Below are 25,000 nucleotides of genomic sequence, written 5' to 3'. Positions count from 1 at the left end.
AGTGACAGTTTGAGATAGAAGACTTGCAAAGTGTGACAGTTAACTGCCGTATTGCGACAGGTTATCACAGCAGAGGGCGATTAAGTGGATACACTGCGATGCGGGCGCTGCATCACACAAAGGTCAGTGATCTCAATTTGGCTAGAAAGTAGTCTTGATAACCCTCCTAAGTGGCCAGCCAGGGGCGGACGTGAGGAGCCTCGTCGCAGTCAAATGGCGAGATAAAGCAGGCGAGTGTTGCCTTTCGTGGCGGCATAATGACTTAATAAGGCCAGCGAGCAGCCCAAAGTGGGTTTAATACGTCGGTGGTGAGCATCGGAGTGTTTTGGTAAATCCTAATGCTTCGATGTGCTGGACACGACCATCGACGACATGACGTCAGGGTGGGAGGGAAGGAGGACCGTGCGGGGCACGACTCGCTTAGAAGAGACGGCCCAGGTGCGCGTAATGGGCTCTGCGGTCCAATTAAACCAAGCCAGGGTCCCTCGGACGTGTTGATGTCTGTATCGCTCCGGTTTTGTCCGGGCCCAGTATCTATAACTCAATCTCGGCCTCTATCTGGCACTTAATCTACATCTCGGGACATCGATGTTGTGGGCAGTCGCTAGGCGTTTATGACACCGAGACGCTAAGAGTCAATCTATGGTTTTGGCTGTTTGCCCGCGCTTTCGGTCCCCCACGTGCATGGTTTCCTCCGTGATCTCTCGAAAGATAGCGCTCGATCTCGCTATAGAGGATCCAACCACATACACAGAGGATCACGTGAGCATATACGCACCCACGACAACAACAAAATAATTCGGGTTAGGAAAGGAAAGATCGCACACAATGAAAATAAAGAATATTGGATTGGTCGTGGACGCGAAGAATGCGGAGGCGAGATAGGAGCTGGAAACCCGTGTCGCCTGTCGCCACCAAAGACTCCGGTGGGGTTTACGACTTCCTTACCTGGCGGAGTCCTCGACGGCGGCGCCTCGGTTTGCCCCCGCCCCGCAACATCATAGTCTTCCCTCGCTGCATATTGTGTCTCTTCTATCTGAGGTGGTCATCTAACAAGTGGCTGTCCGTCTAATTGAAGCTTTTAGATTTATGCCCTAGACTAAGACGTGTGCTTCGGGAGGGGTAGAGGGAGGGAGGTAGGGAGGGACGGAGGGAGGGTAGAGGCGTTGTGGGAGGGAGAGAAGAGTGTTACGTACACTGGAGGCGGGAGAAATGGAGGGAGAGAGAGAGAGAGAGAGAGAGAGAGAGAGAGAGAGAGAGAGAGAGAGAGAGAGAGAGAGAGAGAGAGAGAGGGAGGGAGGGAGAGAGAGAAGCATGGCCAAACAGGGAGCGCATGTTCAGTTGTTTACATATATAAAGAGAAAGTAAGTACGTGGTGATATATATGAATGTACTTTGTATATATGTATGTGTATGTGTGTCTACTGTATATGTGTGCTTGAGTTGTGTACGTGTGCATATGCGTGTGAATGTGTGCGTATGTTCGTATGTGGGTCTTGTATGTTGTGTGATTTTCAGGAGTCGATAAAGTTGGGATGTGCAGCGCAGAAAATCTTGATGGAAAACTGCGTAGGAAAGCAGATGGAATTATGGGAACAGAAGTGAGCTTCCATAGCGGAACGATGATAGAAAATAAGCTCTCATATCAAAAGTTGATGAGAAAAAGCCTGGAGCACAAGTGGAGGAGGAGAAGGAGGAGGAGGAGGAGCAACAGAGGGAGGAGAAAGAGGAGGGAGAGGAAGAGTAGGAGGAGCAAGAGAGGATAAAGGAGGTCGAGGAGGAGGAATGGTGGGAGGTAGCTTGTATCAAAGGAACTACTCGCTTGCTTTGCAAGTCACATTCCATTGCTATCCAGCCTTATCTCCAACCTGCCCCCCGCCCTCATGCCCAAATTCAAAAGAAGAAGAGAAGAAAACAGGAAGAAACGACGTTCTTGGACAAGAGAAACAAAATAAAAAAGGAGGGAAACAGGAAAAGGGACAGTAAATAGAAAAAATGAAAATAAGAAACAGAAAACTAAGAAGAAACAGAGGAAAAAAATATATATATACAAAAAAATAATCCCCAGTGACCTGTTTGTGTGGACTTCGAGTAGGAACCCTCTCTGTCTTGAAGAACCTTGATAAGGCGAAGACGAAGACGAAAGACGAGTTCCTCCTGGACGGCGAGTTTTCGTCGAGGTAGGTGGCAAGTCATCAGGGAACACGGGCGAGCCAACGACAGTGATGGTGGCAGCTGTGGTGTTGGTAGAGGTAGCTGAATACCCTCACGGTGGCAGCGAGGGTGGTTGTGATGGTGGACGTAAGGACAGAAGGGGAGGAAATGGAATGTTGTCAGTAAATAAAGAAGAACAATGTTGTCAGTTAATCCATATTCTTCTACGATGTTGGCAGTGATGATGGAAGTAGAGAGGGTGAGGAGAAAATCACTGTTGTCAGCGGAGCCAAACTCCACTGCGCCGGTGGCAGCAGTGGTGGAAGTGGGGGAGGGAGGCAAGACAGGGAGAAAACGGGTTGTTGTCAGCAAACCCCTCATCCTGCTGTGAGACGACCGTCGCGAGAATCAAGCGGGCAACCACATCAAAAGAGTTCCTGACGCAATCTTTCCACCCCGTCCACTTCTTCGGGAGACGCCAAGGACCCAAGCGCACTGACCAGAAGCTCCTCGAAGACCCTCCAGACCGGCAGCCAAGACCCAGAAGCTCCCAACCAGAGACCCAGGACTCAGGTCAGCCACCAACGCACATGCGGGGGTTCCCTGCTTGGCTTTGGGCACAAACGTGGAATGGGTGGGTTTGAACACTGTAGATTTCAATTTGATAGGACCCACTAGATAAATCGGAAGCAAGCGAGCGGTCCCCGATTCCATCTCCTCCCATTCCCTCTCCCACTCCCTCGCACACTCCGCCCAGGTCTCCCCCCCCCTCTGCCCTTCCTCCTCAAATATTTGCTCCCCACTCTTCTCCTGTAGAAGTGGTTTGAGAGCTCAAAGACTAACGTCATTTTGAGAAAATGAGAGACCTTGATGAGGTTTCTCTCATTCTTGTGAGACCATTCATCGGTCGATAGTAATAGTTAACTGCCCTCTTCCACTCTTTTCGATTTCCTAGTTCGCCAAATTGCATTTAACCAAATTACGTTTTGCCAAATTCCATTTAGCCAAACTCCCTTCGCTTGGGTTACACTGAATTACGTTGTTAGATTGGGAAGTTTGGCGAAATTCGATTTTTGGCAAAACAGATTGAATTTGGCCAAATGGGAGTAATTCTTCCTCTCAATGACATTTATCTCCTTCATCCCACAAATTCTGGCCTCCCACCCCACACTCGACCCTAATGGACCCCCTCCCCCCTGCAACCCCCCACCCCCCTCTCACCAAACAAGGATGACTGAGTTACACCATGGGAAGCTTAACTGCAATAGAACCCTTCACCTATACCCTGTGTGCTATGTGATCGAACCGTCGTGGTTTTCAGCCACGTCCCAAAATCCGCCAGGAGGCACTGAGCTACGCCCAAGGGCGTCACCTTTGCCCCTTGTGTTCGGACTTCCAGGTGATAGATTCGAATTCTGGCACACGTAATGTGAAGGACGACTGGAACCAATCCGCTACTTGGCACACTAAATGGCCGTGTGGGTCGCCCGCTTATATGGTCATGAAGCTACTGATGTTGCGCATGCGCGATAGGTAATGACTGCAGCACGAGACACGGTTGAGACCTTTTACATATTTTTTTTTAGGTGCCAGGGACTTGCAGCCGTTCTCGTGAAGGGTGTATATACTACCTTATATATATATATATATATACATATATATATATATATATATATATATATCTATATATATAATATATACATACATACATATTTATATATTAATCTTATTTGTTTATATTTATTTTTTAATTTATTTTTATTCATTTACCTATTTATTTTTTATTGTGACCGTCACCTGTTAGTACGTCGTTCAGGCTTACATGACGTCCATCCCTGGTGCCTTACGTTGGATGAGTGACGCAAGAGCTAGTGTGACGTCACTTTAAGAGGAAGGGTCACACGTACTTACCAGTGCGGACAAAAGTACTTGTCCCATGTGGATATATCTTTTGTCCAGTATGTAATATAGTTCTATATTGTTCCCTTGAAACAAACTAGATTTGTTATCAACTAAACTGTATGAATGTACAGTGAGTGTGTCTTATTCTTATATTATTCTGTTATAATATTTCATTTTAGTATCATTAAACAATTGTATTTTATTTTGTTTTGGGGACGGAGAGGGAGGGTCGCCGATTAAGTGAAGCGGCTTTGCTGTGGATGTACTTTTGTCTTGCTGCATTGCGTTTGACCCAGGGCAGTTGGCGGATGCAGGGATGACCCGCCGTCCACGAGGAGCTGAGATGGGAAAGGGTGGTGGAGGGGAGTGGAATGGGTGGGAGTGGTTTCTATGCCTTTTTCTTTTTGGCTACCCCCCGTATAGGGTGAAAAAGCCTTTGGTATATGTATGTATGTATTACTATCCTTATTCTTATTGTTATTGTATTAGATTTGGTTTTATTTTATTTAGTTTGACATGGTAACTGTCTTGCTGCATTGCTTCTGACCCAAAGCAGTGGACTGGATACAGGGATGACCCTTCATCCACGAGGAGCTAAGAGGAGAGGAAGGGGAAGGGTGGTGGATGGGAGTGGAATGGGTGGGAGTGGATACTTGCCCTTTGACTAGGCTACCTCCCTTATAAGGGAGAAAAAAGCCCTTGGTATATAGACAGAAAGAAATATTTTCAATGGTCTTGCTGTTTTTGTTCTAAACATTAACGAAAAAAGTGGGTCAGCCCCGTCTCGCCTGCTTGGCGTCGCGGCGGCCTTGGAACGCTGGCGGAGAGACGGTGGGCCCGGCACGGCCAGCCACCTTCACCCGAGCCACCAAAGACTCCGGAAGCCGTCGTCGAAGTATTGGTATTCAGACTCCTTGACTCACTTCGCCTGTTCGGCAGCACCTTTCCCTCGCCTTCGACTTTCCGAATAAGAATGTAATAATTGCCATTCGGGATGTGTAAACACGGACGTAGGCGCCTCTTTGGGACCTCTTGCCCAGCTTCGCCGGAAGGATGACTTCGACTGTTACGACTTCGGTGAGGTCTCTAAGCCTTTTGGAGACTCGTTCTCCTGTATGTGAGACCTTTGATGAGTTTGAAGACTCCCTGAGGTCTTTCTTTAATAGGTTAGTGAGCTGGTGGCGTCATCGGAAGCGTGTTGGTGTCGGTCGCATTGGCTTAGTTGTGGGTTCGAATCCCGTAATCCTCTCCGATTCCCAACAGTGGCTGTTAGTTACCTACTCGAACTGTCCAAGTGCACTGGCTTCGGCCGCAGCCATTTAGCGCCTCCTGGTGTAGGTCCCCCACCTTCTGCTTCTTCTTTTACAAGTTCTTTATCTCCTACCCTGCATTCGAAATATCCTACCTCGAACTCCGGACACTAAAACCCGAACTCCAAACACCGAACCTCGAACTATGAGTTCGAAACGTACATTTCGAGTTCAGACTTCGAACGCAGGACTCCACACTACCGAACTTCGCATATCGAATGTCACACAACGAACTCCGAACATTAGACTCTGTAAACCGAGCTTTATACACCAAACTTCGAACAGTGAGGTCCGACCATCGAACTCTGCATATGAAGCCACAATAGGCACTATCCCTGATAAATGGACGACGACGAAGAAGACGAGACGACGACGAAGACTACGAAAACGACAATGGCGACGACGACGAAGACGATGACAATGACGACGACGACGATGAATAAAACGACGAAGACGAAGACAATGATGACGACGACGACAACGAAGATGAAGAGGGGATCTCAAATGTAATACTCCCCGTTCAGACCACCTACACTCGGCGATTTCAGGTCCGGACCACCAGCACGTACACATTCATTAACATAACAAAGTTAATAAACAAGAAATCAACATCAACGACGACGCTTCTAGAAGTTGTGCAAACTTGTGTTGCGTCTGTTTATCTTAAATAGGCGGGTATTTGATAGGAGGCAGAAATGACGTCAGGTATTTTGAATAATGTTCTTTGTAAAATATGGACAGGAACGCAGAGGAAAAAAAATCTGATTTCGCTGGAAATTAAGAATAATAGAGCAATTGTTCAGTAACTTGTGAGGAGTCTTTTTAGCAAGACGAAAAAAAAAAATGCAGATGGCTCTCTCTCTTATTGGTAATCTCTATAAATAGAAACAAATTATTTTAGAATATATTTCAGAATATTAGGAAATGTTTCTACTTTTACGGATTTTTCTAGATTTCGAAATGTTTCCTTCCGAATACTAGAAAGTTCCGAATTCTAGAGAGATTCCCAATGGAAAGAACGATGTAGTAACCGTATTCTGTGAAGTTACATATTATGTATTTTTTAAAAGTTTGATTTCAAAATCGTGATGAGTTGAATAATTCTTATTTGCGTCATTGCCATTCTTTGTTTTTCATCATCGTCCTCGTCGCTATTGTTCTTGTTATTGTTGTTGTCGATACCGTTATTGTTGTTGTTGTTCTCATCATCATCGTCGTCGTCATTGTCATATTTGTAATCATCATCGACATCGTCGTCGTCATCATCGTCGTCGTCACCATCGTCGTCATCGTCATCATCATCATCATCATCATCACCGCCATCATTTCCACTGTCAACATCTCTATTCCATTCATCTCCCACAATCTAGCCATCATCTTCGCCCATAACTCAGAGATTTTATTGGTACCACTAACAAGACACTAACATAAATCATCAGCAATATATATCGAACACAATTAATGATTCAAACCCCCCAGAACTGACTCCCCCCCCCCATCGGAGGGGGAGTGGGCGAGATGTAACGTGTTACCTGAACATATTTCAAGTGGTATGCGGAGTGGACGCTGAGTATGAAAGGATATCTATCACCAGTGGTATACCAAAACATATTTATCTTTATCTTCGCGAAGCTTCATATGTTCCCGTCCCTACTGATAAGAGAAATCGACTAATAAATGTAAGGTTACAGGAATATATATATAATATATATATATATATATATATATATATATATATATATAATATATATATATATACATATATATTATATAATATAATATATATATATATATATATATAAAAAGATCTATATAAAAATATATATAAATATATATTTATTATATAATATAAAATATATATATAAATTATATAAATATATACATATATATTTATTTATATAAATATATATATAATATATATAATATAAATATATATATATATATATATATTATATATAAATATATATATATATATATATATATATATATATATATATATATATATATGTTGCTGATAACCACAGGGAAAAAACGGAAAAGAAAACTAGAATTCCCAAGCGCTTGCGTGATATTTCACATCTTCAGGGGATTACAACAAAGAAAATTGTCACATAGGTATATAAGAGGTAATACAATAAACTGGGAAAGGAACAGACATAACACATGGAGAAAATGTCACAAACATTGAACACTTACAATTAAATCATTTTTGTAATGATTTAATTTGATTACAAATTTTGTCAATGATAAAATTATCTAATTTAAATATACCATAGCTAATATAAGATCAGGATAAAGTAAAATATTCTGTCTTTTCTTCTATGTTTTTACGTGCTCTTCGTATTTGCAGCCCTGATTTTATTGATGGGGAATTTGAGTACATTGTTAATGTTGGTCTTGGATTAAAATACCCAAAAAAGATTTTTAGACCGCGCTCTCGCTTTAGCGAAAAAAACTTTTTATAGTGTTCAAACATCCCCCCCCTTCGACTATAAGAATCTTTTGATTTTACCTTTTAGTAACAATCTTGCTCAAGTTCCCCATATTCTTAAAACATAGAATATTAAAGTTGTGTTTAATAATCCAAATACTTTTAAGAAGTTAATAATCAAAAATTCGCCTAATGACTCAGTTGGTTGCATATACAGGATCCCTTGCAGAGATTGTGAAAGGTATTATCTTGGACAAACGGGCAAAGAACTCGCAACTAGGGTCAAGCAACACAAGTACAGTGTAAAAACAGCACAAGAGTCTAGTGCGCTGTTTATCCATATGAGAGATTTCGAACATCGCATCGATTGGACCAATGCCTCTTCTATCATAAATTGTGATTCATTTGCCAAAAGAAATATCATTGAAAGTTGCATGATAAAAAAAAAAAAATTCTGAAGGATCTAATATTAATATTAGCTATGGTATGTTTAAATTAGATAATTTTATCATTGACAAAATTTGTAATCAAATTAAATCATTACAAAAATGATTTAATTGTAAGTGTTCAATGTTTGTGACATTTTCTCCATGTGTTATGTCTGTTCCTTTCCCAGTTTATTGTATTACCTCTTATATACCTATGTGACAATTTTCTTTGTTGTAATCCCCTGAAGATGTGAAATATCACGAAAGCGCTTGGGAATTCTAGTTTTCTTTTCCGTTTTTTCCCTGTGGTTATCAGCAATCTTCTGGATCACGTGGTGTTGTGATTTTTTTGCATGTATATATGTATACATACATATATATATATGTATATATATATATATATATATACATATATGTATATATACATATGTTTATATAATATGTGTACATATATATGTACATATATATATATATATATATATATATATATATATAAGACTGAAGGTGGAAGAAGCAGACGGGGAGTAATGGGAGAATTTCACGCTTTAACGTTTCGACCCGCAGGGTCTTGATCACAAAGCTAACAACTCAAACGTAACAGGATATTTTATACATGGACGGGTCATCTCATGGGACGCTTCGGAGAGCCTGTTATTTTATTTGCGTATTCTTTTATTATTAATAAGCTTGTGGCTTTTGCTAAACATATAAAGCCTTCTCTATTATTAATGTTGTTATTAGTGTTGATATATGCTGCCTCAATTGTCTTCCTTAGTTTCTTGGATGATCCTTTATTTAATACGGTTGTGTTGTTCCAGTCTGGAAGGTGGCCATGTTTATCCACATGCATTACTATGGAGTTAGATATCCTATGGGCTTTTACGTCATTTTTATGTTAATTTAATCTTTTATTAAGTCCGCGACCAGATTCACCAAAATATGAAGAGGGACAGCTTTTACACGGGATTCTATAAACAACGCTGTTTTCGTTAGTGGGATTATTGTATCTACGTGTTACCAAATGTCCTACTTTGTTACCTGACGTCCTGGCTATTTTGATGCCCGCTTTTAGGAGAAAAGTGTCTAAGTATGAATTGACATTAGAGTTTGGTACTGTGATATATCTGGTTTCATTATTACATTTATTATCATTCTTATTTTTATTTTAACCTTTACTTTTGTTAATTATTTCTTTGGCTTTCTTTTTCAACCTACATAAGAGACCTTTTGGATATTTGAGTTTGATGAAAGTCTCAGTAATATGTTGTAATTCAAGATCTAGAAATTCTTTACTGCATATACGAAATGCTCTGAGGAAGAAACCTATTATAATACCTGTTTTAGTTCTGTCATTATGTCCTGAGTAAAAGTGTATATAGTCTTCTTTATTGGTGGGTTTCCGGTATACTGAAAATTTCACATTTTTATCTATTCTATGGACAATTGTGTCTAAGAAAGATAATTTTCCGTTATTTTCATTTTCTGCAGTAAATTGTATATTTTCATTCACACTGTTTAATCTCCTGAGTTTGTTGTTAATGTCTGTATCCTTAGGTACAATTACGAGGTTGAAAAAGCCAAAGAAATAATTAACAAAGTAAAGATAAAAATAAGAATGATAATAAATGTAATGATAAAACCAGATATATTACAGTACCAAACTCTAATGTCAATTCATACTTAGACACTTTTCTCCTAAAAGCGGGCATCAAAATAGCCAGGACGTCAGGTAATAAAGTAGGACATTTGGTAACACGTAGATACAATAATCCCACTAACGAAAACAGCGTTGTTTATAAAATCCCGTGTAAAAGCTGTCCTTCTTCATATTTTGGTGAATCTGGTCGCGGACTTAATAAAAGCATAAATGAACATAAAAATGACGTTAAAGCCCATAGGATATCTAACTCCATAGTAATGTATGTGGATAAACATGGCCACCTTCCAGACTGGAACAACACAACCGTATTAAATAAAGGATCATCCAAGAAACTAAGGAAGACAATTGAGGCAGCATAACAACATTAATAATAGAGAAGGCTTTATATGTTTAGCAAAAGCCACAAGCTTATTAATAATAAAAGAATACGCAAATAAAATAACAGGCTCTCCGAAGCGTCCCATGAGATGACCCGTCCATGTATAAAATATCCTGTTACGTTTGAGTTGTTAGCTTTGTGATCAAGACCCTGCGGGTCGAAACGTTAAAGCGTGAAATTCTCCCATTTCCCCTCGTCTGCTTCTTTCACCTTCAGTCTTATTTGTCATAATATAGTCAATATATATATATATATATATATATACATATATATATATATATAATATACGTGTGTGTGTATGTGTGTGTGTACATGTATACAAACAGAACACTATATATATATATATATATATATATATATATATATATTAACATATTTTCTGAGATGTAAATGACTACTTTTTAGAGTATAATATTACTCCACTTCTTCCTACTTCTTTTCATTGTCATCAACCATATTCTCTTCATCCTTTTCGTCTTCATTTTCTTTCTACTTTTTTTATCACTCCTACTTATAATCTTCCTTTAAATCCTCTTTCAACTCATCTTCATCCTCGTCCTCGTTCTCCCTTATCATCTCTCCATTCCTGATCCTACATAAAGTTAACAGAGAAGTCCTAACCACAAATTAACAAAAAAAAGGGAGTTAAATTACTTTCCTCTTCTCCACCGACCAATCCACGCTCTCCCTCCCTCCTCCCCCCCAGAGTGTCATAACCCCCCCCCTTCCAGTGGAGTCCCTCTGACACTCCCTCCACCATCAAGAAACAGGGCTAGAACTCGGGCCCTCAAACAAGAAATCTCTATCTTCGATCTTCTCTTGTTTACTGTCGCGCTGGAGGGTCTCCGAGTAGTCTGGCCGAGTACGACCGGGTTTCAAGATACTCGGATAGCGAGTACTCGGGGTTGAGGACCTGAGAGGGAGGGGGGGATGTTTGTTTACATGAAGGAAGAAGAGAAGTTGTGAGATACGAGAGAAACGTCTAGAACGAGGTGGGGGGGGGCAAAGGGGGGAGGGGGGGCGTGGTTGGCGTTGTTGTGCCCTGAGGACAGCTTGGGTCGGGATGGGTCAACTGAATCCCCCCCCCATCTAGGCTTTTTTTTGTTTATCTGTTCATTTATTTGTTTCTTTTTTTTTAACCTATTCATCGGATGGTTGCCTTCACAACGGCGAGGATATATTCCTTGAAAAGGTGAAACTGAAAACACACTAGGGATACATACATACATACATACACACACACACAATTATATATGTATATATATATACACACACACACACACATATATATATATATATATTATATATATATATATTATATATATATATATATGAATGTATGTATATGGTGGTCATAAAAATCTCTTGCCATTTCGATAAGGTCCCCAACCACCAGTTCCTCACCTGTGGGCATACTTGTACACAACCCCCCCCCCCGAGGGAGAACCTTTGTGTATGAAGCGTTGTGTTTACTAATACATATGTAGTAAAAGTGATGGCGAGGTGGGTGGGTGGGTGGGGGTGGGGGACATGGGGTGTTGGGTGCCCACTCTACACTTTCAGGTGTTCTTTAACTCGCTGGCAGAGGCTGATCCTGTTTATGGTTTTGTTGGGTACCCTCATGTGATTTTATTCGTATATTGGAAACTCGTCCGGAGGCACTTATGATAGTGATCGTCTTTATTTTTCAGTATTGCCGGATCAGTATACTGACTCAGTAGTATTGTCCATTCAATAAAGCCCTTCAATACTGTTTTTACACTGTCGTAAGATAATATTGTGATGTACGAATTGTATGCAATATCGTTGTGTAGTAAAAGCGACTTAGGTAGGTGGAATTACTATCACTGTTTTCATCTTTATCTTGATTAATTTCATCATCACATTGTTATGATTATCATCGTGATTATAATCACCATTACTATCACCATTTTCATTATCATCACCATATTTTATCAGTATATCCTTATTAACAGTAATACATAAGAAAGTGTGGCTACCCTCACAATACCAACAGTGGTATATCTATTATCGCGCAGTTGCAGTGCTGTTATCATCACCAGCAGCATGCTGCCCTCGTAACAGGCAAGATAATCATCATTATTTACGTTAAATGCACCATCAGCACGGGTAATGTTGTCATTCCCATGCAAGGCTGAATTACTGTTATTATACCGTGGAAATATTAATGTCAGTATTGGTGGCTGTATGAAGATACCCAGGCAGTTCCAGAACCATTTGTGTACAATAATACGTGCATCTAACATAAATATCTTGCATATTATTACACGGTAGTTATGGGATGTATGACTACGAATTTTTGCTTCTTTTTTTCCAAAACAGTTTGTATTTTCCATGATATATCGAAGGCAAACGCCATATAGCCTTCAAGAAATTGTTTATATATATGCAACTTCATTATTCCACTAGTATTCTCTTTGCAACTACTATCATCACAGAGCATGCTTGTTTTATTTCCAGAAGATATTAATTGACTGACAACTGCTTATACGATATCTTGCAGACGCTCGTGGCCACGACATGGCTACATAAAGACATCCAGACCTCCCGCGTTCATTGTAGTGTTGTAACGGTTGAATGTATGATCGTATCATCAGCATATAAACTGACGTACAAAGCCCCTTGATTTTGTGTGGCTTTAGTTCGTTGCTTAAGACCGTTCAGGACTAGTATTACTTGCCTTGCATCGGAATTATTTTTTTTTCAGACGATAATGTCATGTAGGCGGATCTGGGAGATGAGAGGAGCTTAGAAAGAGGTTGGATGAGTTGGAGGGTGAGGTAGGGGATGGGAGAGGCAGTGGATTCAGCGCGTTGGGGGTCCAGTCGTTACATTTCACAGTCAGAAACGAGCGCAGAGATTCAGTAATTAATAATACATTTCACAACTTTTCACGCTATTTAGATATGCTACTTCATTAGTAGGTAGTCTCGGGTTGACCGATATATTGTGGAAAACGTACTCTGTGTTTCGTTCGAATTGCAAGGTGGTCTGATGAAGTAAGCTTTTTCATAATTCATTAGACGTTTACAAAACTTTTCGTTCAAAACTTCATGGATTTCAACAACCACTGAACAATAATATATGGGTTGAGTGAAGGAGAAAGCCCACCGCTGGGTGGCGGGAGACCTCCAACGGTCAAAATGTGATAATTATGGCGATGCACCTGCAAAATGTAAATAATACTCGTAAATCATAGTCATCTTTGCTCCTTATCGTAAATGTAAGGGATTGGTTAGGGTACAAGAGAAGAGCAGTGATGGGGAAGGAAGGAAAATGGTGGTTGACGAGATATCGGACGTTGCAGCAGATGGTAAATAATTCAAAATCGTTGGCGGGTACGGCAGAAATCTTGAAATAATCGTAGTACGAAAAGATGTTAAAACTGAGCATAAATGTTTGGATTAACATTTGAAATATTGCTCCATATCCCACTTTTATCCAACCATATAAGGTTACTTCTATTTGCAGTGAATAGAGGTTGCACAGAGTCATTTAATAAACTGCTTCAAAATAAATTAGATTGTTTGAAAATAGATAAGTTTTTCAAGAGAGCTCGAGGCTTGAGCAGAGCATTTGAGGGAATGAAAAAAAGAAGAAAGAAAGAAAAAAACAACTCTCCCAGAATATAATGAAATACAGTTGGGGCAGAGCTTTGGTCCGTAGCGAATGGCTGAGTGGCTGAGCCACCGATTTAAGATAACTGCATGACCTGCCACTGCCAGTTACGAAACATAACTGACAGAATTTTTTTCATTAAAATGTTTTACTGACGCAAGGTAACTGGAACCGTTAATAACCGTTTCTGTACTTAAGGGGTGGTTCCCTCGGCTAAATAAAATCGCCTGACGGCAGTCAGAACAAATATGTAAGGTGACGCTACTAAAGTAGGTAAATACGTTTCCTTGCCTCCCTGCGTGGTTCTAATTTTTCCCCTTTCAATCAGCAGAGCTGTTGCAGAAGAAAACAGTGCAATATTGTTGCTGCTGGTACAAACATGGCTCCTAGATCCATCTGGTAACAGAACCACGAAAAAGGTACGTCTTTCCACTTAGTAAAATCACCAAAGAGAAGTTCACCAGCGGTTCTTGCCTGATGGCCTATCTCGCGAAGCAAATTGATCTCCCAAGTACTTCCTGCCTCTCCCCCCACCCCCACTCTCCTCACCTCTCCAACCACCCTCCCATCTTTAAGAGGCACAGAACTAGATGTTTCCTACCTTGTGTTGCAAGTGAAAGCAATGAGGGGATGATTGCGAAGAGTACCTCGATCTTTCCTCCCTCCCCCCCCTCCCCCTCTCCACTCTCCTTCCATTTTTAGGTCCGGAAAGAATCCAAGATGGCGAAAGCTGAACAGCCAGGGAAGCATGGAGGGTGGCTAGTTCCACAACCTCATTTCTTGTGTGTGTGTGTGTGTGTGTGTGTGTGTGTGTGTAGGGGGATATGGGGTAATTCGCCCGCGTGGGGGTAGGAGGGTTGAAGCCGTCTGTGCTCGCATCGACCATAATGCAGATTTGAAAAAAAAAAAAAAAAAGTAATTGGTAACTCAGAGAAAGATGTTTCAACTGTATCTCCACTCTCCCCTCCCCCCAAAAAAAATCAGAGTTCCACATTGATTTACTCAATGGTGTTTGATGGTGTGTGTGTGTGGGGGGGGGGGTTGCCGCTCAGACTCACGGGAGCTGCCAAGGATGGTTTCAGGATGACCCTTGATGAGCGAAACGTTCTGATTATTTGTGTGGTCGACGGCGCGGGTCTGCGCTCAGGCTAATCATCGTCTTGCCTCGCAATTTATCGCGTAATTAGAATCTTCGACGTTAATGCAGGAACTCGCCGACAGGACTCGCCTCGTTCTTCTTGTGTGGGACCGGTGTGTGTGTGTGTGTGTGTGTGTGTGTGTGTGTGTGTGTGCCTAACTGTATGTACCTCATTGAAATATACAGGCAAAGATATACATTCACAGGACCCATCTCTGCATCTCCATCAGGCAAATGTGTGTTTAATTCCTTCACCATGGTCGTGGATCACGTGCTGGACTCATGATAAAGTTTTAGTTATCCGAATAATTGTATGTTTTATTCACCATGGTCGTGGATCACGTGCTAGACTCTTGATGAACAATTATTACCCTTCCGGATGAGAATATGTGTGTAGTGTGTGTGTGTGTGTGTGTGTTTGTGTGTGTGTGTGCGTGCGTGCGTGTCCGTCTGCTCGTTCCACCCACGCCAAAACCTCTTCTCCCCCTCCCCCCTCCCCCCACCTTCTCCCATCGCGGAGGTGCTTATGGGCGTGCACGCCCGCTGCCAGTCCGCCCGCGAGGCGTTTGGGAAGGAAGCAAACACTCGAATGCCTCCCCCTCTGCCTCTCACTCACCCTCTTGACGTCAGCAATAGTTTATGCTACAACAACACACACACACATATATAAAGTACACACACAGGAGCAGAGACTTGTGGGATAAGTTGGTTGAAAATACAACCTAGCCAACACAGTAAATTAATTCAAGACAAGGTTTGGTAAATGGAGGAAAAGAAACGGGACCCCATGAGGATAGCCCCAACCTTGTACACTACAACTAGGTGAACATAACTAGGTAAATGAATACACACCCACGGATTCGTACACGTTTACATATACAGACACACATGCACGTGCCTGTATACACACATATGTATACTGTTTTGATTACTTGAAATGCATCACTGTAACTAGTGGCTTATTCCATAATTACAAGAGCGAGACGAATAAAACCTTCCATCAAACGAGACCACGTTGGCTGATGCAGTTGACAGCGAGAGGCTCAGAGAATATGTGGTGGTCATCTTCGTTATCTCGCAACTGTGTGTGTGTGTGTGTGTGTGTGTGTGTGTGTGTGTGTGTGTGTGTGTGTGTGTGTGTGTATGTGCGCGCGTGTGTGTGTTGTATTAAGAACAGCAGCATTCTTGTAGTTATTAAACTTCTTTTTACTATTTTCGAATTTTATGATTAGTTTTCCTTCAAGCGGATGATCGTGAGCTAGGGTTCCATAATCTTCCATTTATTTCAAAGTTTCTTCTTTGATATATATATATATATATATATATATATATATATATATATATATATATAGAGAGAGAGAGAGAGAGAGAGAGAGAGAGAGAGAGAGAGAGAGAGAGAGTGAGAGATAGGTAATGTACCGGTTTCTCCCAAGGGGCAGTCTCCTCCCCCCCCCCCGACCACCACCGCCGAAGAGGCTCCTAATCGCACCCAAGGGTGGGCAGGGCAATAGAGTTCGGATCAAATCCTTGTGACAGGAGCCGCACTCGAACTACAAGGGGCCTTGAGATGAGATGTGGTCAAACACTGGCCTTGTGATCGCTTCAGAACGGCAAACATATTTCCTCTCCTCGTGCACACAAACACACACACACACACACACACTCAGTGTGATCTTTGTAAATCTCTTAATTTTCTTACCTCGTCCTTTCTCTTTCTCCCTCTATCTCTCTCATTATCTCTCCAGATCCCTCTAGCCAAGCACTCTGTGTCTGTCATCTTGACAGTATGAAACAGATGAATAAGTAGATAAATATATAAATATAAATGAATGACGTCAAACTGCTCTCATGTCCAGTAGCATCTTCAATACAATGCAATGTCAATATTGCCCAATACGATTCATTGCTCAATTTTATTGATCATGTGGGAATAGTGATCCATAGCAGAATCTACAATTAATCAAAACTATAAACAAATCTCAAACAGAAATGCTCTTAATCCAATGTGTACTATGTATAACTCATCATTTTATTCTGGCTGGCTCCAGGTTTTTTTCATTCCTCTATCTTGGCACCTCTGAGTTGCGTAGTACCTGGAGCCCATTCTCATCTGAATAAAATCGCCTTATGGCGGCCACAGTGAGAAAAATTAAAGTGTATCACGGGCACGATTGCAGTTACATTTGAAATCACAGAAAAAACTAACCTGATTACATTCGCTCACACACACGTTCCCATGGCGGTTATAATGCCTTCTGAAAAAGGTGGTCAACAAATACTTGTATCCTTTTGTTTTTCATCAGTTGTCCTGCTTTTTTCTGTGTTATTTAACCTTTAATCTTTAAGCTGGATAAAATTCAGTGGCATTAGAAAGTACAGAAAAGTTTAATTGTAGCGAAATTTTCACTATGAAGAGTTAAATGTTAACTATCTTTATATAGCTACTGAGCGTCGGTTATGGCCGGCAGTTGTATGTTGTTCGTTTTCTTTGAACTCCTGTCAGTCCTCTTCGCCGTTCCGTATTTTATTTTTGTCTGGCATCTTGTCTTTGATTTGACTTTCTAAATTTGATAATAAAAATTTTCAATTATTTTTATCAATTCTGTGTTAATTTATTATTTTTTACATTTCTTGTAATCACATTTAGGTTTGATTAAGTTGATCGTAACCAATATCATAATGTTTCGGACGATTTGATGTTCACTTAGACCAGAGAGATACCGTGACTGTCGTGTGAAAGTGAAAGGCACTTTCTAAGTGTTATTCTTAGTGTCACTATTTTGTGGACCATGTTTAGTGTTCATAAGACGAATAATACATTGAGAAACAGGACAAAAGTGTGAAAATATGAACAGAAATGCATAGATAGTGTGATCAAGGAACAAGTTCAAACGCTGGGCAACGACCAAGGTAAGTAGGCCGTAATGGTTGTCGTTGTAAAAAGAAATTATAATGCTAGCTCGGACAGCTAAAACAAATTAAGACGAATTCGCAAGTAGATTGATGTTTTTATTTTCGTAATATCGGTGACGTAAATGCGCACAGTTACTCTGATTATCGTGTAACATAAATATCTTGAGCGTTTGTGAAAATGGCATACATTTAGAATTCCAACGCAATCTGAAACCGTTGGGCTAGATGGTGGATCTTGAAATTTGAAGTTGGTTTGGGTTTAATTAAACGAGTAAAGACGTATACGTAACTGCCATACATAAATAGTGGTTTGCAGGATGGCAGTAAGGGTGACGAGACAATTAAGAAGACCATCATCTAAGATTTGCTTGTGGATCAAAAGGCTACAATTTTCTGTTGCAACAAAAAACTACTTCCCTGTGATATGTTAGTATTGAGCCTAGCATATTAGGAACTGCTTACATTTTTACACAGAGGTTGCTACCTTGAAAACAAATGAGAGGGAATGTTGCTTGATTTTTAGAAAATTAAATGTTGTAACTTATAATACATCCACGTGATGTACGTTTTTCATGGCGGAAATCAATAACAGTAAAGGGTGATAAAAGCGATACATTTGCAAACGTAGCCGCTGGGGCTGCTTGGTACCTGTAATTGTATAGGTAATCGGGTCGTCCTCGTCGTCGTCGTCGTCAGGGATGTTGACGGCCGGTTTTGGTATCCTATCCGATCGGACTGCGGTGTATACAGGGTTCCATAGCTTTAAGAAATACATCAATCTTAGGCTTAGCTCCGTAGCACTGTTTTAGAAACGTGTACCGTGCGAGGTACTGACTGAAGTACTGAGGATGTATTCCAGGTCCTATGGTCACAGCTTCGTCCGGTAGTGTATTTGCTTTTAGCGGGACTGGACAGACAACATGGCGGTACGATCCTATGATCGCAGCTTCGTTCGGTAGTATATTTGCTTTTAGCATTTTTTGTTATTGATTGCCAAGGGAAACGTATTACGTTGATGTATTGTAATTTACAAAGTTAATATATAAACTTCTAACGCTACATCGCGTAGGTGTGCACTTCCGAAAAGAATACCCACTGTAGAACAAAACTCATCCATGAAGCAAAGATCAGTTTCCTTTTGGATCCTTGATGTACCTCGTATTAAAAAAATGTGGACCTCCATTGTGAAAAGCAGTATCATTCGAGTTATGCCGTTGCAGCCAATTTTTCAGTACCATCCAAGGATATCTCAGCAGAGCACGCCAGGCATGTTGGATCAACTGTAGAAACTCGCACACTTCTTCTTCACTTTACGGTTGAATATTTATGCAAATAAGGAAAAATAATACTTGTGTGACAAAGGTTCGGAAAACAAAAAAGTTCGAGCCAGGAAGCAAAAATATGATGACGGTTGCGGGTAGGAATTGTGGGTAGATTATTTTTGTATTCATAAGAGGTTTTATTTTCTACCAGTTCCTTGTATTGCGATTACCTTAATTTTGTAATAAGCGAAGCTGGGGAAGAAACTGCGTCATTAGTATAAAGCAACCACTCATTGACTGCCGAATTGACTGGTTGGGAGACAGCAAATCTGCAAGCTATAGACGCAAGATGAGCGAGCGAGTGGCCAAATTCTATCAATGGATCTTTTAATATCATGGCACACAGTAATACTTGCAGGCACAATGCTATAGAACAATCATTGAAATTTCAGTTTCTGTATATCAGCTAACTTTGTATGATTAATTTACACCCTGGACTTGGTGAATACCGTTAAGAATCGACCCGCCAACAAAATTTGACACGTGTGGATGAAACGGTTGCTACAGAAGCGTTATAGAGACGCCCTCCGCCTTCCCGCCACTGTCATCTCGGAATTCAAAACCCATTCAAAGCAACGTAGATCTACTCGAAGGGCATTCTGCATGATAGAAGTAACACTAGTTGTATTTGATACATTTTTCGAAAGATTAAAGACTAGATTATAAGCTAGAATCATTTAACAATAATCGCATGAAATATAAATATGTGAACGGACAAACGCCGTACTTGCAATGACTATGGCGTAGACGCTTGGCATAAATTAAATGTTTGAATATTCAATCATAGTGTAGTTTACCTCCTTCGTTCTCTGAAGTTCCATGCAAGTGAATAGAAGGGGGTCAACGGAGTGAACGAACTTTTGTCGTCCATTGTACAATTGTGAGCGCGTGTTCGATATGGTGTACATGTGGGTGGATGGGTACATTGTATGTACGCGTGTGACTGCACACACACACACACACACACACACACACACACACACACACACACACACAGGTATGCACCACTACAGCATTACCGGACGAATGAATGAATACACTGTTCATCTGTATACCGTAAGCATACTGTGCTTGAGCAATCTACTCAACGTCTTGCGAGAGACAAAGGGTCGCTTTGGCCTTCAGTGTGACTCGTCCCCCCCCACCCTCCCCTGTCTTCCTTTCCATCATCTCTTCACCTTCCTCCTCCTCTTCCCCCCACATTCCCCCCACTCCCCACCCTGCTTGCTGAGCTGCCCCCCCCACTCTCTCTCAGTCTTTCTCTTTCTTTTCATTTTTTCTCTTTCCCCCCCTCTCTCTCTCTCTCTCTCTCTCTCTCTCCATCTCTTTCTTTCCCCCTCTCTATCCCTCCATCTATCCCTCTCTGTCCCTCCCCCTCTCTCTTCTTCTTTCCCTTTCCCTCTTTCCCCCTCACTCTACCTTTCTTTCTCTCCCTCCCTCCCTCCCTCTTTCCCTCCCCCACTCCCTCTTTCCCTCCCCCACTCCCTCTTTCCCTCCCCCACTCCCTCTTTCCCTCCCCATCTCCCTCTTTCCCTCCCCATCTCCCTCTTTCTCTCAACCTCTCCCTCTTTCTCTCCCGCTTCTGTCTCCCTTATCTCTCTCCTCCCACTTCAGTCTCCCTTATCTCTCTCTCTCCTCCCACTTTCTCCCTTGTCTCATTCTCCTCCCACTTCTTTCTCCCTTATCTCTCTCTCCCACTTCTTTCTCCCTTATCTCTCTCTCCCACTTCTTTCTCCCTTATCTCTCTCTCCCACTTTTGTCTCCCTTATCTCTCTCTCTCCCACTTGTCTCCCGTATCTCCCTCTCCCACCTCTGTCTCTCGTATCTTTCCCACTTCTGTCTCTTATTCTCTCCCACTTCTAACTCTCTTATCTCTCCAACTTCTGTCTCTCTCCCCCACTTCTGTCTCCCATATCTCTCTCCCACTTCTGTCTCCCATATCTCTCTCCCACTTCTGTCTCTTATCTCTCTCTCCCACTTCTCTCCCTTATCTCTCTCCCACTTCTGTCTCCCTTATCTCTCTCCCACTTCTGTCTCCCTTATCTCTCTCTCCCACTTCTGTCTCCCTTATCTCTCTCCCACTTCTGTCTCCCTTATCTCTCTCCCACTTCTGTCTCCCTTATCTCTCTCCCACTTCTGTCTCCCTTACCTCTCCCCCACTTTTGTCTCCCTTACCTCTCCCCCCCCACTTTTGTCTCCCTTACCTCTCCCCCCCCACTTTTGCCTCCCTTATCTCTCTCTCACGCTTCTGTCTCCCTTATCTCTCCCGCTTATGTCTCCCATATCTCTCTCCCGATTGTCTCCCTTATATATCTCCCTCTTCTGTCTCCCTTATCTCTCTCTCACTTCTGTCTCCCTTATCTCTCTCCCACTTCTGTCTCCCTTATCTCTCTCCCACTTCTGTCTCCCTTATCTCTCCCACTTCTGTCTCCCTTATCTCTCCCACTTCTGTCTCCCTTATCTCTCTCTCCCACTTCTGTCTCCCTTATCTCTCTCCCACTTCTGTCTCCCTTATCTCTCTCTCTCCCACTTCTGTCTCCCTTATCTCTCTCCCACTTCTGTCTCCCTTATCTCTCTCTCCCACTTCTGTCTCCCTTATATCTCTACCGCTTCTGTCTCCCTTATCTCTCTCTCACACTTCTGTCTCCCTTATCTCTCCCGCTTCTGTCTCCCTTATCTCTCTCTCCCTCTTCTGTCTCCCTTATCTCTCTTTCCCGCTTCTGTCTCCCTTATCTCTCTCTCCCGCTTCTGTCTCCCTTATCTCTCTCCCGCTTCTGTCTCCCTTATCTCTCTCCCGCTTCTGTCTCCCTTATCTCTCTCCCGCTTCTGTCTCCCTTATCTCTCTCCCGCTTCTGTCTCCCTTATCTCTCTCCCGCTTCTGTCTCCCTTATCTCTCTATACCGCTTCTGTCTCCCTTATCTCTCCCGCTTCTGTCTCCCTTATCTCTCTCTCCCGCTTCTGTCTCCCTTATCTCTATCTCCCGCTTCTGTCTCCCTTATCTCTCTCTCTCCCGCATCTGTCTCCCTTATCTCTCTCCCGCTTCTGTCTCCCTTATCTCTCTCCCGCTTCTGTCTCCCTTATCTCTCTCTCACGCTTCTGTCTCCCTTATATCTCTCCCACTTCTGCCTCCCTTATCTCTCCCGCTTTTGTCTCCCTTATCTCTCCCGCTTTTGTCTCCCTTACCTCTCTCTCCCGCTTCTGTCTCCCTTACCTCTATCTCCCGCTTCTGTCTCCCTTATCTCTCTCTCCCGCTTCTGTCTCCCTTATCTCTCTCTCCCGCTTCTGTCTCCCTTATCTCTCCTGCTTCTGTCTCCCTTATCTCTCTCCCGCTTGTGTCTCCCTTATCTCTCTCCCGCTTGTGTCTCCCTTATCTCTCTCCCGCTTCTGTCTCCCTTATCTCTCTCTCACGCCTCTGTCTCCCTTATATCTCTCCCACTTCTGTCTCCCTTATCTCTCCTGCTTCTGTCTCCCTTATCTCTCTCCTGCTTCTGTCTCCCTTATCTCTCTCCCGCTTCTGTCTCCCTTATCTCTCTCTCACGCTTCTGTCTCCCTTATATCTCTCCCACTTCTGTCTCCCTTATCTCTCCCGCTTTTGTCTCCCTTATCTCTTCCGCTTCTGTCTCCCTTATCTCTCTCTCCCGCTTGTCTCCCTTATCTCTTTCCCGCTTCTCTCCCTTATATCTCTCCCACTTCTGTCTCCCTTATATCTCTCCCGCTTCTGTCTCCCTTATATCTCTCCCGCTTCTGTTTCCCTTATATCTCTCCCACTTCTGTCTCCCTTATATCTCTCCCACTTCTGTCTCCCTTATCTCTCTCTCCCACTTCTGTCTCCCTTATCTCTCTCCCACTTCTGTCTCCCTTATCTCTCTCCCACTTCTGTCTCCCTTATCTCTCTCCCACTTGTCTCCCTTATCTCTCTCTCCCACTTCTATTTCTCCCATTTTTCTTTTTCCCCTCTCTCTCTTTCTCTTCCCCTCTCTTTCCCCCTCTCTCTCTTTCTCTTCCCCTCTCTTTCCCCCTCTCTCTCTTTCTCTTCCCCTCTCTTTCCCCCTCTCTCTCCCATTTCTTTCTCCCCTTTCTCTCCCCCTTTCTCTTTCCTCCTGTCTCTTTTCCCTCTTTCCCTCTGTTCCCCGTCTCTCCCCCTCTGTCTTCCCCCTTTCCCCCTCTCTTACTTCCCCTCTGTCTCCCCCTTTTCCCCTCTCTCTCCACCCCCTCCCGCCTCTCTCTTTCTCTCCCTTTCCCTCAGTTTCACTCTCCCTCTCCACCCATTTCCATCCCTCACACACTCTTTCTCTCTCCCTTCTTCCCTCCCTCCCTCTCCCCCTCTCTCCCTCTCTCCCTCTCCCCCTCTCTCCCTCCCCCCCCTCTCTCTCTCTCTCTCTCTCTCTCTCTCTCTCTCTCTCTCTCTCTCTCTCTCTCTCTCTCTCTTGTGTATCTGCCTGTTGGCTTCCCCGCTCTTCCCGTCTCCCCAAGAGCTTGCTGGCTTCCTTGCCCTATCTGCTTGCCTGCTTTCAGCCTACCTTCCCTCCATCCCTACCTACCCGTCCCAAACCCTGCCAGCCTGCCTGCACACCCCGACACGCACACACACACACACACACACACACACACACACACACACACACACACACACACACACACACACACACACACACACACACACACACACACACACACACTCGCACACACACTCACACACACACTCACACACACACTCACACACACACTCACACACACACACACACTCACACCCTTCACACACACACACACACACACACACACACACACACACACACACACTCACACACACACACTCGCTGACACACTCGCACACACACACACACACACACACACACACACACACACACTCACACCCTTCACACACACACACACACACACACACACACACACACACACACACACACACACACACACACACACACACACACACATCGACTGACCCCTGCTGCACAACAATTTGCTCTTGATTATTTCCTTTTTTGAGGGGCATCGTCTCTTACGCTTTCGTTCATGACCATAGTCTAAGTATGGACGGCGACCGATACATTTTGAAACGTGTTGATCTTTATTCCAAAGTGTCTCATCGATAAGACAGGAAACTTGTTGGATACAAATGACCTCCTTATCAGTTAACAGGGTTAAATGTTGGAGTTTAACCGCTCTAAAGTAACGTGATACACCGCTAACTACTAACGACTAATAAATGTTAACTACTTACTGCAAGTTGTTAGTGGCCACCCAATAAGTCGTAGCAATCTACTGTTCTTTCTCTTCATCCTTTCTCTTCGCTTCCACTCTCCACTACTTCATCCCCCACTTCTTCCACTCCCCACCTCTTCCACTCCCCACCCCTTCCACTCCCCACCCCTTCCACTCCCCACCTCTTCCACTCCCCACTCCGTCCAATCCCCACCCCTTCCACTCCCCACCTCTTCCACTCCCCACCCCTTCCAGTCCCCACCCCTTCCAGTCCCCACCCCTTCCAGTCCCCACCCCTTCCAGTCCCCACCCTTCCACTACCCACCCTTCCACTACCCACCCCTTTCCACTACCCACTTCTTCATTCCTCTCCACTTCTTCATTCCTCTCCACTTCTTCATTGTTCTCCACTTCTTCATTCCTCTCCACTTCTTCATTCCTCTCCACTTCCCTCTATTCCTCCCTCCACCCTTTTCCTTCCCTCCCTTCCAATTTCCCTTCCAT

The 25,000-nt window shown here is 42.9% G+C and overlaps 1 protein-coding gene across 1 annotated transcript in view; it reads left to right on the top strand.

The window, feature by feature from the left end:
- The first annotated feature begins 17,768 nt into the window (after positions 1 to 17,768).
- Positions 17,769 to 25,000, top strand: part of LOC143040893 (uncharacterized) — a 259,576-nt gene continuing 252,344 nt past the window's right edge. The window contains exon 1 of the mRNA XM_076212339.1: positions 17,769 to 17,951. The gene's annotated coding sequence lies outside the window, so the exon portion shown is untranslated. The remainder of the gene's footprint in view (positions 17,952 to 25,000) is intronic.

The sequence above is a fragment of the Oratosquilla oratoria genome, chromosome 29, assembly GCF_046742065.1.
Source record: "Oratosquilla oratoria isolate Oo_2021 chromosome 29, ASM4674206v1, whole genome shotgun sequence".
Taxonomy (NCBI): Eukaryota; Metazoa; Arthropoda; class Malacostraca; order Stomatopoda; family Squillidae; genus Oratosquilla; species Oratosquilla oratoria.
Note: the sequence above shows the minus strand (reverse complement) of the source record. Positions and strands in the feature narration are given on the sequence as shown.